Raw genomic sequence first — 12,748 nt, forward strand, 5'->3', positions numbered from 1 at the left:
TAAATGGGTTAATAATATTCAAGCGGTCATATCTCAAACACTTCCTTGTGGTCTACATGACATGTAAAGGTGGTTCTTTGCTCTAAACTTTGCAAAGATGATGTTCTACACACCCTTTTCTAGCTAACTATGTCTTAAACCACTTCTTCTTGAGGGCGTTTCAGTGTTATAACTTCACCTTTATCTTTACTCTTTAAGCCAAAATGCGACCATTCGCCCATTTCTGTCTACATTAAGTGTCTGCTTGTAAGTACTCCGTGTGTGCGTGCTGCCGAACATGTTTGGATAGGATAGGATAGGTCTTTATTGTTATTGCAACAAGTACAACGAAACTATGTTTTCAGCACAAACCCGTTCAAGATTAGACAAACAAAGGATGTACAGGGTTACAGAACAGGATCGCTAATGGGTCGCCAATAGTAAAAGGTGGAAAAAAGGTAAAACGCTGGGGAAGAAGATGAGTAAAAAAATATATAATCTAGACTAGGGGTGTCAAACTCTAATACAGAGTGGGCCAAAATTTAAAACTGAACGAAGCCGCGGGCCGAGGTTGAACAAATTAATCCTTTAATAGGGACCCAAACAAGTTTTGCATTGAATATTGACCAAGCAAGGCTTATATAACTTTATAGTGACATGCAAAATCAAGTTTAAAATAATAATAATTAAAAAATATCAACGGCATATCACATAAAATAAAAATACAAATTGAATGCCTCTTTTCGTTTGCGGGTTTGAGTTGGGGCGGGGTTTGGTGGTAGCGGGGGTGTATATTGTAGCATCCCGGAAGAGTTAGTGATGCAAGGGGTTCTGGGTATTTGTTCGGTTGTGTTTATGTTGTGTTACGGTGCGGCTGTTCTCCCGAAATGTGTTGGTCATTCTTGTTTGCTGTGGGTTCACAGTGTGGCGTATATTTGTAAAAGTGTTAAAGTTGTTTATACGGCCACCCTCAGTGTGACCTGTATGGCTGTTGACCAAGTATGCCTTGCATACACTTGTGTGTGTGTATGAGCCGCATATATTATGTGAGTGGGCCGGCATGCTGTTTGTATGGAGGAAAAGGGGACGTGGCGACATGTAGAGAACGCCAAAGGCAGTGCTTTTACAACCCGCCCCCAATATTATTGTCCGGGTGGAAATCGGGAGAAATTTGGGAGGGGCACTGAACTTCGGGAGTCTCCCGGGAAAATCGGGAGGGTTGACGAGTATGAGTATTAGTGGTGAATGCGGTGTTACAGCGGCGGGCCAGCTCTAATGTTAATTTGATATTGCCTCAAGGGCCAAATGAAATTACACGGCGGGGCAAATTTGGCCCATGGGCCAGAGTTTGACACCCATGATCTAGACTGAGTTCCTAAGGGAGCCTAGTCTGGAGTGGGAAAATACCTCCATGCCATGCACACATAAACATGTTACATTTAATCATATGTGTGTGGGTGTGTGTGTGTGTGTGTGTGTGTGTGTGTGTGTTGAGTATGCCCATTGTCTTGGTTGTGTTGTTGTAGTGTCCATAGGCCTGGAACCGTTTTACATGCAAGCAAAAGTTCGACTCCAGGTGTCGTTGAGGAGGGAGGGAAGTAAAAAGTGTCCATCATTGAAGTGTCCTCTGGGATGTTTTCAGAACAGCCTGCTCCTGTTGTTGCAGCGTCAAGGCCGTTCGAGGGAGTCAAATCGTAGATTAAGTTGTTTTTTTTCCGCGAGCAGACATTACGATGGCTTGTCTATTCTATTTGTACATGTTGGCTTTCATGTCCAATTTTTCCTATTCAACCAGCTTCTCCATGATGTGATCCATCTTGCGATTCAGTTCAGAAATCGCCACAGTCTGTGATCCCACAGCCACGCCCAAACTTTCCTTTTCAACAAACAGGCTTTGGGCCCTTAGAGTGTCTGCCATCGTCTTGTCAATTTGACAATACACCAGAGCAATGCCCAGCTCAATCAGCAGGTGCCCCGCGATCACGGTTCCAAATAGGTAGATGTCTTCCACGTCCTCGATGGAAAGGACTGAAAGGCACATGATTCTCCATTTGTCCCAGGAATCTCTCACTTACCCCGCAGCAATGGTTCCATCAGGGCAGCCTGGCTCCATCGAACTTCTTTTCCTCGTCGAAAAGAAAAAAAAACATTCAATTGACAAATGCTCCTTTGCATGCTAACTTTAAAGCTAATTCCCGCTAAAGTCACCAATCATGATATCAAACACATTTTCCTTCTGAGAGGAAGAAGTTGCTCATACAGACATCCATCAAGTCCCTGGTGGTCTAGTGGCTAGGATTGGTCCCTCATATTGCTGTGTTCTGGGTCCGATTCCCGGTCAAGGAAAATAGCCTTTTGGCAACAAGCAACCTTTACAGGGGAATTAGCTCAAATGGTAGAGCGCTCGCTTAGCATGTGAGAGGTAGCGGGATCGATGCCCGCATTCTCCAGTGGAACATTTTAGAGTTTGTGGGCCGACCCCATGTGTGCACGTCAGTGAAGTCTGTATGACGGGGACACCTGGAAGTGGGCGTGGCCTTCAGGATACACACACTGTAGTATTACTTTTAAGTACTGCAGCAACACTCTTACTAAAATATAAGACGCTGAAATAGTCCAAAGTCTGGACTTTTGCAGACTGACTGACGTTTGTGTGATTGTGTCTGATAGCAGCTAGCTTAGCGTGTCTTGGAGGGGAATTGGCTCAAATGGTAGAGCGCTCGCTTAGCATGTGAGAGGTAGCGGGATCGATGCCCGCATTCTCCAGCGGAACTTTTTCGACGGGGAATAAACAAGCAGTTTAGCATATGAGAGTTAACTCAAATGGTAGCATGCTAGCTTAGCCAGGTAGCAAGATTGACAACTGCGTTCTTCACACGAAAACACGGTCTGAGACTTGTTGTTGTCAAACTTCAAGGTCAGCCATGTTTTTAGGGACACACATTATTCACCACTCAGAAATAGTTGCTAAAATGTCAAGATACATGACCGGGAATCAAACCCAGACCAAAACGGTGAGAACGCCGAATACTAATCACTAGACCACCAGGGACTTGATAGCTGTCTGTCGTACATGAAGGAAAACGTGTGTGATATCATGGTTGATTACTTTAGCAGAAATTAGCTTAAATGTTAGCATGCTATCTTAACATGTGAGCTGCTATCACTATGTAGCTAACAACTATGATATTACAAATAAATAAATAACAAATGTTCAGTATTACATGACACTTCTTAAACAGTCCAGAGACCAGACTGAAGAATTCGGCCATCGATCTCGCTAACTCTCACATGTTAAGCTAGCATGCTACCATTTAAGCTAATTTCCGCTAAAGTCATCAATCATTATATCACACACGTTTTTCTTCATGTACGACTCCACCTCTGAGAGGAAGAAGGTGCTCATACAACACAGTGATTGTGTCTGATAGCAGCTAGCTTAGCTTGTCTTGAAGGGGAATTAGCTCAAATGGTAGAGCGCTCGCTTAGCATGTGAGATGTAGCGGGATTGATGCCCGCATTCTCCAACAGAATGTTTTTAGCAACTCACATTATTCACCACTCAGACATAGTTGCTAAAATGCAAAGTTCCCTGACCCGGAATCGAACCCAGAGAGCGACGATGAGAGCACCGAATCCTAACCAGTAGACCACCATGAACTTGTTGGATATTTGTTTGAGCAATGTCTTCCTCTCAGAAGTGGAGTCGTACATGAAGTAAAATATGTGTGATATCATGATTGATGATTTTAGCGGGAATTAGCTTTAATTGTAGCGTGTTAGCTTAACATGTTAGAGTTAGCGAGATCAATGGCTGAATTCTTCAGTTTGGTCCCTAGACCGTCTAAGAAGTCTCATGTAATGCTGAACATTTGTTATTTATCTATTTGTAATATCACAGTTGTTAGCTACACGGTGATAGCAGCTAGCAGTCCAAAAAAACGCCGTCTGCTCCACACACAGTAAGTCTTTACTATCGTCCAGCATTCTGTTTTTGTTTACGTGCTACCAGATCAGTTTTAGTTTCGTTTTGCATAGCCTTCCCTAAGCTTTATTGGTTTTTTTTTAGCGGCACTCACCTTTTGTTTGTTTTTATTTTAAGCATGAGATACCCTTTGACCTGCACGCTGACGCCTACATATCGTCCTGGGCATGATGTTAAAGTGCATCCGGCAGTGGAGGCTCCTCTAAGGGGTCTTGGGGCACTAGGTGGTTAACCCCTTTACTACTGTTACCCCAGGTGGGCCTTGGCAAAGGCCTAGTACCTGACTGCCCCCTAGCCAGGAATACGATGAAGACCTCAACGGCAGAGCAGGCGGAAGACGGTAGATTTAAGAACTAACACAACGGCGTAAGATGGCTGCAGCAGAAAAGGTTCCGCAGTCGTCTTGGACTCAATTCTACTGGACCCTGACCAGGTTCTGTCAAGGATTGTGTGGTGACTGTCTGTGCACCAGTCTCCCCACGTTAAACTAAGACAAGCACAGTCATCCTCCATAAAAGGGATACACCCCTACCGGGAGGGTCATCATACTCATTTGAGTGACCGCCCATGATGATGGCGATCAGACAAACCGAGTCCCGACATTTACAAAGCAATTAGCTACTTGCTGCCACCTACTGATATGGAAGAGTATTACATGGTTACTCTGCAGAGCTCTAAACAGCACCGACACATTTGCATATTATTATTACTGGTTTGTAGGGCTGCGAATCTTTGGGTGTCCCACGATTCAATTCAATATAGATTTTATTATAAATAAAAAAAATTCGATTAAACGCGATTTTCGATTCAAAGACGATATTGTTCCAATTCAAAACGAGTCTGTATTCATTCAATACATAGGATTTCAGCAGGATCTACCCCAGTCTGCTGACATACAAGCAGAGTAGTAGATTTTTGTAAAAAAGTTTTTATAATTGTAAAGGACAATGTTTTATCAACTGATTGCAATAATGTAAACTTTTTTTTAACTATTAAAGGAACCAAAAATATGACTTATTTTATCTTTGTGAAAATATTAGACAGTGTGTTGTCAAGCTTATGAGATGCGATGCAAGTGTAAGCCACTGTGACACTATTGTTCTTTTTTTTTTATTTTTAAAAATGTCTAATGATAATGTCAATGAGGGATTTTTAATCACTGCAGTGTTGAAATTATAACAAATATTGATACTGTTGTTGATAATATTCATTTTTGTTTCACTACTTTTGGTTTGTTCTGTGTTGTGTTTGTGTCTCCTCTCAATTGCTCTGTTTATTGCAGTTCTGAGTGTTGCTGGGTCAGGTTTGGTTTTGGAACTGGATTGCATTGTTATGGTATTGCTGTGTATTGTTTTGTTGGATTGATTTGAAAAAATAAATAATAAAAAATAAAAAAATATATTTTTTTTTAATGAGAATCGATTCTGAATCGCACAACTTGAGAGTCTCGATTCGTATTCGAATCGATTTTTTCCCACACCCTTACTGGTTGGCAAAAAATATTTTCAACCATCCATCCATCCATTTTCTACCGCTTATTCCCTTTTGGGGTCGCGGGGGGCGCTGGCGCCTATCTCAGCTACAATCGGGCGGAAGGCGGGGTACACCCTGGACAAGTCGCCACCTCATCGCAGGGCCAACACAGATAGACAGACAACATTCACACTCACATTCACACACTAGGGCCAATCAACCTATCCCCAGGTGCATGTCTTTGGAAGTGGGAGGAAGGCGGAGTACCCGGAGGGAACCCACACATTCAGGGGGAGAACATGCAAACTCCACACAGAAAGATCCGGAGCCTGGATTTGAACCCAGGACTGCAGGACCTTCGTATTGTGAGGCAGACGCACTAACCCCTCTCCCACCGTGAAGCTATTTTTTCAACCAAAATAAGTAAAATTACATATTCTCCCACGGCACACTAGTGTGCCGCGGCACAGTGGTTGAAAAACACTGCGTCCTAGCCCATAACATCACAGCGTGTGGACTACTTTGCTTGTTGAAAGGTTATTGACAATTAATGTTTACTTTCACTCGTAGATGCAATTAGGTCAGGATCAGGGAGTGAAATTAGCCATGAAACAATGAAAATATATTTGGAGACTGTGTGAGTTTTGTGTAAACATATTGATACACATTGTTACAACCTCTTATAAAAATGTAGTGTCTGAAACGGTTTGGTGTTCATGAACTATACTAAAGGCCTACTGAAATGAGATTTTCTTATTTAAAAGCAGGTTCATTCTATGTGTCATACTTGATCATTTCGCGATATTGCCATATTTTTGCTGAAAGGATTTAGTAGAGAACATCGACGATAAAGTTTGCAACTTTTGGTCGCTAATAAAAAAGCCTTGCCTGTACCGGAAGTAACAGACGATGTGCGCATGACGTCACTGGTTGTAGAGCTCCTCACATTGTTTACAATCATGGCCACCAGCAGCTAGAGTGATTCGGACCGAGAAAGCGTCAATTTCCCCATTAATTTGAGTGAGGATGAAAGATTTGTGGATGAGGATAGTGAGAGTGAAGGACTAGAAGAAGAGAAAAAATGACGAGGGCAGTGGGAGCAATTCAGATGTTATTAGACACATTTACTAGGATAATTCTGGAAAATCCCTCATCTGCTTATTGTGTTACTAGTGTTTTAGTGAGATTATATAGTCATACCTGAAAGTCGGAGGGGTGTGGTGACCGCCAGTGTTTCTGAGGGAAGCCATGGAAGAGCCAAGAAAGTCGCAGCTGCCTCTTTGACAGCTGCAGGAGGAACGACACAAGCTCCGCTCATGTCTACGGTAAGAGCCGACTTATTACCACAATTTTCTCACCGAAACCTGCCGGTTGACGTGTGGTAGAGAACCGTGTTCGCTTGACCGCTCTGTTCCATATTAATACTTCACAACAAACAAAGAAACACCGGCTGTGTTTGTGTTGCTACAGCCGGCTGCAATCCACCGCTTTCCACCAACATCTTTCTTAATTGAAGTCTCCATTATTGATTAAATAAATTGCAAAAGATTCAGCAACACAAAAGTCCAGAATACTGTGTAATTATGCGATAAAAACCGACTACTTTTAGCCGTGATCGGTGCTGGGAGAACATGTCCGCTACCACCGGTGACATCATGCGCACGCGTCATCATTCCGCGACGTTTTCAACAGGATACCTCACGGGAAATTTAAAATTGCAATTTAGTAAACTAAAAAGGCTGTATTGTAATGTGTTACAATGTTAAAGGCCTACTGAAACCCACTACTACCGACGAAGCAGTCTGATAGTTTATATATCAATGATGAAATATTAACATTGCAACACATGCCAATACAGCTGGTTTAATTTACTAAATTACAATTTTAAATTTCCCGCGGAGTTTCTTGTTGAAAACGTCACGGAATGTGTTTGTGACGTTATTGGTTGGAGGGGACATTTTAGCCCAGCACCATTTACAGCTAAAAGTCGTCTCTTTTCATCGCATAATTACACAGTAATTTGGACATCTGTGTTGCTGAATCTTTTGCAATTTGTTCAATTAATAATAGAGACTATAAATAAGATTGCAGCTGCCTTTAGCACCGAAACACAGCCGGTGTTTGTTTGTTGTGAAGCTTTAACACAGAGCGGTCAAGCGAACATGTTTCTCTACGTCAACCAGCAAGTTTTTGGATGGGAAAATTGTGATATTAGGTCAGCTCTTACCGGAGACTTCAGTGGATTATGGGACCTCCTGCAGCAGCTGTCAAAAAAGCAGCTGTGATCTTGGCTCCTCCATGGCTTCTCGCAGAGACACTGGCGTTCACCGCAGCCATCCGACTTTTAGGTATGACTTTTACAATCTCACTAAAATACTATTAACACAATAAGCAGGTAAGGGATTTTCCAGAATGATCCTAGTAAATGTGTCTAATAACATCTGAAACGCTACAACTGCCGCCGCCCGGAGCCGTCACTTTTTTTTGTCTTTTTTTTTTTAAGTGCCTCACTCTAACTTTCCTCATCCACGAACCTTTCATCCACGCTCAAATTAATGGGGAAATCGTCGCTTTTTCGGTCGGAATAGCTCTTGCTCCTGGAGGCAAGGATTATAAACAATGTGAGGATGTGAGGAGCCCTCACACCGATGACGTCACGCGCACATCGTCTGCTACTTCCGGTAAAGGCAAGGCTTTTTTTATTAGCGACCAAAAGTTGCGACCTTTATCGTTGATGTTCTCTACTAAATCCTTTCAGCAAAAATATGGCAATATCGCGAAAATGATCAAGTATGACACATAGAATGGACCTGCTATCCCCGTTTAAATAAGAAAATCTCATTTTATTATTTTGTGGGTTCTTCCGAGGATGTTGTAGTCGTAATGATTTGTGCAGTCCTTTGAGACATTTGTGATTTGGGGCTATATAAATAAACATTGATTGATTGATTGATTAGGCCTTTAATATTTCATCATTGATATATAAACTATCAGACTGCGTGGTCGGTAGTAGTGGGTTTCAGTAGGCCTTTGAATCAAGTGAGGTGAAGTGAATTATTTTTATATAGCGCTTTTCTCAAAGTGACTCAAAGCGCTTTACATAGTGAAACCCAATATCTAATTTTTACATTTAAACCAGTGTGGGTGCCACTGGGAGCAGGTGGGTAAAGTGTCTTGCTCAAGGACACAACGGCAGTGACTAGGATGGCAGAAGCGGGGATCGAACCTGCAACCCTCAAGTTGCTGGCACGGCGGATGCTCTACCAACCGAGCTATTCTGCAGCATGATGCTCAAAGCAGTGCATCATCCTGAAAATACAATTCCCCTTCCTACAACATATTTAAGAATAGTGTCCGTAATGAAATATGAAGTTAGTAAACATGTAAGACTAAGAAGTAGACAAACCAGTTCTGTATGACACAACTTGACGTTTCTCGCAAACTGCGTCCAGTAGTTGACGTTGTCGCTCCTTCTCTTTTGTGGGAGAAAGTTCCTCCTCGTACTCTGCTATCATTCTCTCGCACATTTTCACACAATCACAACATTTTACTCTCATACTTGTTAGTTAGCCGCTAACAAGCTAAGCTAACTAGCAAGCTAAGCTAACTAGCAAGCTACGCTAGATTAATTAGCAAGCTAAACTCGCACAAAAAGTAGCAAAGTGCGCTGAGACTAATGTGTCCGGACACTTACAAATATTCACATTTCTTACTCCAAAAAAATACATCTATTAGTACATGTACGCGCTGATTAAACACACATAACTAATGTCAACACGACGTTTTTTTCGTCAGACGCCATCTTGCTTTTCCTCATCCTGTTTTGTCCGCGCGCAGTCTTGTCAGATCTCGCGAGAGAAACAAGCAACGGGCTCAATTTCTTCTTCTCACTAACGACTCGAAAGGTTTATACCGCCACCTACTGTCATGTAGAAGGTAGCGAACTAAACACCAGGTGAGGCATACATACTTTTTTTTCTTCTTTTTTTTAACTTAAATTCATATGTGCAGCTCTAGTAATTTTTGATTTAGGTTGCACATTAGAGTTACAGGAATAAAAGGGAGTTGTTCGCTTTCATAAAAACGTTATCATAATGATATTCCAATATGATAAATGGGTCCAAAAAGTATTTGATAAAGTTGTTATTAAATACTTTTTGGTCTCATTTGCTTTTAACAAAATACATCAAGTATTGTGAGTGTATATTACCTTTCTGTATTTGTATCTGAAGCAATAGCTATCCTCTATGAATACGTACTTTGTTTGATCACATTCATTTTGTCTTAAAGTGTAGTTTAGAGAAGTACCGTATTTCCTTGAATTGCCGCCAGGGCGCTAGTTAATTTAAAACCTATTCTCACTCCTGCGCTTACCAAAGGCATGCGGTAAAAGTAAGCATGCGCTAATTATTTTAAAACCTCTTCTCACTGCGGCACTTACCAACGACATGCAGTAAAAATTTGAGTGTGATGTAAGCTTGGACCTTAAATAAAGGATGGGGCGAGGTACACCCCTTTGTCCACAACTGCATGAGCAAATAGTCAAAAAGTTTAAAAACAACGTTTCTCAAAGTGCGATTGCAAGAAATTTAGGGATTTCAACATCATAAATATTTCCTTTAATTGCCGCCGGGGCGCTAATCAATTTAAAACCTCTTCTCACTCCTGCGGTAAAAGTAAGCATGCGCTAACTATTTTAAAACCTTGTCTCACTCCAGCACTTACCAAAGGCATGCAGTAAAAAATTGAGTGTGATGTAAGCTTGGACCTTAAATCCTACTGAATAACTCTTAATCTTCTTCTCTTTATGCGATTTCAAATTACCGGTATTGAAATCAGCCCCCTCCATTTTGAAAATGATGACAGGGGAAGTGTCACTCGTGACGTCACGAGTTTGAGCAGGCGGTAATTCTAAGCATGCACTAATTATTTTGGGAAGCGAGTTTGACCCGGCAGTAATTCAAGGCAGGCGCATACTATATGCGGCAATTCAAGGAAATACGGTATTTCATCTTGGATACAGTATATAATCCTCAATATTGGCAGACACATTCATTTAATTTATTTAATTCCAAGAAATTACACAATATATTTGCAAAAATCACCCACAAACGCTGGCTTACTCTAATAAAAATGCCATGTTTGTTATAAATACAGTAAAAAAAAAAGACAAGAAAAAAAGTCTGGCTTCTGCTGGAGAGACCTGTGTTTGCTAGCTTGAGCGCCCCCACTTCTCCCAGTGTGGCGAGTCAGAGTACTGCTGAGGCCTTGAACTGCAAGTTGACAATATATCGCCCCCTACCTTGAGGCAGAGGTACTTGCTGCCTCATGGCCCGCCTTTTCCTCGTGGCAACAAGCATGCGGCTCCTCTTAGGCACACCCCAAATACACACTGTGTGTAGCCGTGGAGGCACCGCCTGGGTCTGCCTCACTTCTCGTCTACTGCGTTGTTTTGATCAGGAAACACAAAATGTCCACGATTTTGACAATTAAAATTACCAAAATATACAGGAACCACACCAAAATCACATAGAAAGCACAAACCAAATGAGAAACATTCAAACTTATTTTATTTTTATTACTTTGTTTTGGAACATCTCATTGTTAAGCCACCTGGTGGCAGATGAGGCACTGCCTCACTTGTCTCCCCTGACAGCACGTCACTGACTGCAAGTATATACTATATATAATGTATAATGTAGTAATAGACACCTTCATAACAATATGTAATATGTACAATATACACACTGCAAGTATATATGTATAATGTAGTAACAAACACCTTCATAACAATATGTGTTTTATATAACACACTGGAAGTATGTATGTATGTATGTATGTATATATATATATATATAGATATATATATGTGTGTGTGTGTGTGTGTGTGTGTGTGTGTGTGTGTGTGTGTGTGTGTGTGTGTGTGTGTGTGTGTGTAATATAGTAACAGACACCTTCATAACAATATGTAATATGTTTTATATAACACACTGGAAGTATGTATGTATGTATATGTATATATGTGAGTGTGTGTGTGTGTGTGTGTGTGTGTGTGTGTGTGTGTGTGTGTGTGTGTGTGTGTGTGTGTGTGTGTGTGTGTGTGTGTAATATAGTAACAGACACCTTCATAACAATATGTAATGTTTTATATAACACACTAGAAGTATGTATGTATGTATATATGTGAGTGTGTGTGTGTGTGTGTGTGTGTGTGTGTGTGTGTGTGTGTGTGTGTGTGATATAGTAACAGACACCTTCATAATAATATGTAATACGTTTTGTATACACAATGGAAGTATATATATATACACACATACAGTGGGGCAAAAAAGTATTTAGTCAGCCACCGATTGTGCAAGTTCTCCCACTTAAAATGATGAAGTGAAGTGAATTATATTTATATAGCGCTTTTCTCCAGCGACTCAAAGCGCTCCACATAGTGAAACCCAATATCCAAGTCACATTCAAACCAGTGTGGGTGGCACTGGGAGCAGGTGGGTAAAGTGTCTTGCCCAAGGACACAACGGCATTGACCAGGATGGCAGAAGCGGGAATCGAACCTGCAACCCTCAAGTTGCTGGCACGGCCGCTCTACCAACCGAGCTAAACCGCCCCGTACTGTAATTCAATTTTTGATGTATTTTTATCTTGATAGATCGAACTTTAACACCAATGAGTTGAATGATGAACATTATCACAATGATTTATGTAGAAAATATAAATAATAACAAATAAAGATAGAATACTATTAACCGCAACATGTGAGTGTAAAAAAAACACGACGACATTATGACTTGAACATTTTCAGAATGTGCTTGTTCTATTTTTAAACAAAGAAAACAATCTTAAATTGTCGTTATTTTATACCAAAATGGATACATGGATGATACAGCAGAGGATTGGGAGAATGCCATGGTGTCAGATGAAACAAAACTAGAACTTTTTGATATAAACTGAACTCGTCGTGTTTAGAGGAAGAAGAATACTGCGTTGCATCCCAAGAACACCAAACCTACTGTGAAGCATGGGGGTGGAAACATCATGCTTTGGGGCTGTTTTTCTGCTAAGGGGACAGGACGATTGATCCGTGTTAAGGAAAGAATGAATGGGGCCATGTATCGTGAGATTTTGAGCCAAAACCTCCTTCCATCAGTGAGAGCTTTGAATGGTTGACCAAATCCTTATTTTCCACCATAATTTACAAATAAATTCTTTAAAATTCCTACAATGTGAATTCCTGGATTCGTTTTTCACATTCTGTCTCTCACAGTTGAAGTGTACCTATGATGAAAATTACAGACCTCTGTCATC

The 12,748-nt window shown here is 41.1% G+C and overlaps 1 long non-coding RNA gene across 1 annotated transcript; it reads right to left on the reverse strand.

Moving 5' to 3' along the window:
* Positions 1 to 286: 286 nt before the first annotated feature.
* Positions 287 to 9,259, reverse strand: LOC133550130 (uncharacterized). Its single transcript, XR_009806242.1, has 2 exons — positions 8,844 to 9,259; positions 287 to 2,099 (listed from the first exon to the last, which is right to left on the reverse strand). It is a non-coding gene; the product is annotated as an uncharacterized LOC133550130 (long non-coding RNA).
* Between the last annotated feature and the right edge of the window lie 3,489 nt (positions 9,260 to 12,748).

The sequence above is a fragment of the Nerophis ophidion genome, linkage group LG01 (assembly GCF_033978795.1).
Source record: "Nerophis ophidion isolate RoL-2023_Sa linkage group LG01, RoL_Noph_v1.0, whole genome shotgun sequence".
NCBI lineage: Eukaryota > Metazoa > Chordata > Actinopteri > Syngnathiformes > Syngnathidae > Nerophis > Nerophis ophidion.